At 36.6% G+C, this 2,147-nt stretch overlaps 1 long non-coding RNA gene across 1 annotated transcript in view; it reads right to left on the bottom strand.

The window, feature by feature from the left end:
• The window catches only part of LOC136789684 (uncharacterized), a 3,390-nt gene extending 1,595 nt beyond the window's left edge, over positions 1-1,795 (bottom strand). The window contains exon 1 of the long non-coding RNA XR_010828586.1: positions 1,709-1,795. This is a non-coding gene — a long non-coding RNA (uncharacterized lncRNA). The remainder of the gene's footprint in view (positions 1-1,708) is intronic.
• Positions 1,796-2,147: the final 352 nt, after the last annotated feature.

The following is a 2,147-nucleotide window of genomic DNA, read 5'->3' as shown; positions in this document are numbered from 1 at the left end:
CCTGAAATTGTGAGGAAAGGATTGGGGGATTTGACTCTGGCATTTGGCCGTGGTACCACAGTGACTCATATGCATACTAAGTCAAACAGGATTGGAGTACTCTGCATTATCCAGAACATAAGTTTTCTAGATAGAAAAGCTATTGCCTAATACCACCTTTTGGGGCCTCTCCAAGAATGAAAACAGTTGCTCCGGTGTTCTACCCTTAATAGTCTGTAGCCATGATAGCCACCTTGTGATTACCTCAGGCCAAACACTGTGTTTTAAGAAGTAACGTCCCCTGAAGCGATTTGTTTAACAGTTTTCTAATGTGCTGGCATATATTCTTGGCAAAATATGTATTAAAAGAGAATTAAAGTTGAGAATAGATATCAATGACTCCAGGCCACAAAACATTACAGAGCTATTTTAGGTACCCCAATAAGCAGGATTTACAAAACGAAGGGAATTTAGAATTGCAATTAAACTCTTAAGAGATCTTGACACAATAAAAGATAGATAAAAGTCAGTGAGTGTGCGCAAACATCATCCTCCATGTCGTATTGTTCTGTACATGTTCTTCTGAATGCTGCAGATGAGGCTCACTGGTAAACATACTTCAGAGCCTCTATCCTCCTGCTTTTCTTTACATCACTCATGGTATTCTTTCATCTGTAGCACCAGTTGTTGTTCCGTGTGTTGGCCATATTCTGTTCTCTTTTATTTTTCTTCAGCATGAGGTAATTACATTCTTTAAGAATCGTTTTTCTCATTCGAGAACTCAGAAGCAGGCTTATTTTGGCTTCATGATTATCATTTTTGCCTATTTCTTTTTCTTAACTGGATTTTTTTTCAAGAAGCTTTTTATCCACTGCTCATTCTATGTAGGAAGGACCTCGTTCAGGAGGTTTTCCACTGTCCTCCATGGCAACAATGCTGTAGTTTGCCTTTGCTTCAGATGAAATCCTTGAAATAATCAGTCCCTGATGTTTTTCGTACAAACATTGACTCTAAAATGTTGTCAGTATAGATTGATTTGTCATGAGGTGGAGAGGGACACACAGAGGGACAAGTGGTTGTGCTCATTTAATGGTCAGTTCGCACCCAACTTCTATTGTGTGTAGGGAGCTTTGTTTTTTTTAGAAAAATCACTTAATTGGAGGTAATGTCTTGATATCCTGGAAGTCCATGGAAATAACAGGCATTTCAATAGTTGACAATTTTAAGGAAAGTCTCTTGAGAAGAACAGTTCAGTTGAATGAGAAAAAAGGCAGTTATTTTTAAAGAATAGTATCAAAACCCTACAAAGCCAACACACATAATTTGAGTAAAGCCTCTATATAAGATTTCAATGAGTTTTAACTTCACAGTAAGTCTAATGAGTCTCTTTTGTTCTGCCAAGGGTCTTAGGAATAAAAGTGTTGGATTTCAAGGACCAATTTTACGTTTACTTTAGTTTGTAGACAAAATAATTTACTTTTAAGAGGGAAAAATAAATGCCTGACAGACGTGTGTATTACTTTCCTACCCTAAGAGGAAAAGTTAATTTAGCCACAGTTGGTATTTTTGAATTCCTGAACTGTAAAAACAAACAAACAAAACAAACAAACAAACAAAAAACAACAACAAAAAAACAAGTGCATCAGGGGAAGGGAAAAAAAAAAAACTTTGGGGGAAGAAAAAATATAACGGAAGGAATTAAAACACCTAGAAACATTAACAGCCATACCTGATCATCTTGACTGTTCCTCCTTTCTGCTCTGACTGGATATTAAGCACCCAATGCATCTTATTACTGAGAGAGGCTTATTAATCCCATTTAAAAATAAATAAATAAATCCAATAGTGAGAATTCCATAGCCTTATTAGGTAATCTTTTTTAGTGAATCTCTCTCTTTCTGCTTAGCAAGCAGACAGAAAACTGAACTTTCCCTTTCTGTAAATCAATGCCATTAAAGCCATGGGGTAAAGCTCCCATGTTGTACCGTGTAAACATGGCAAATTGGACAGCTGCTGTCTCAATAACCATCTTCAAATGCATATATGGTTGTGATAATATCTCCTCAACCTTTTCTTGATATTATCTTGATAAAGATGCCCAGTTCATTCAGCTTCATCTGGTAAGTCCTGTTTTGTCAAGTCTTATCATTCTTTCTGTCTCCTGGACT

Source organism: Anser cygnoides, chromosome 1 (genome assembly GCF_040182565.1).
Source record: "Anser cygnoides isolate HZ-2024a breed goose chromosome 1, Taihu_goose_T2T_genome, whole genome shotgun sequence".
Taxonomy (NCBI): domain Eukaryota; kingdom Metazoa; phylum Chordata; class Aves; order Anseriformes; family Anatidae; genus Anser; species Anser cygnoides.
The sequence above is the reverse complement of the archived record's forward strand: the minus strand, read 5'-3'. Positions and strand labels throughout refer to the sequence as shown.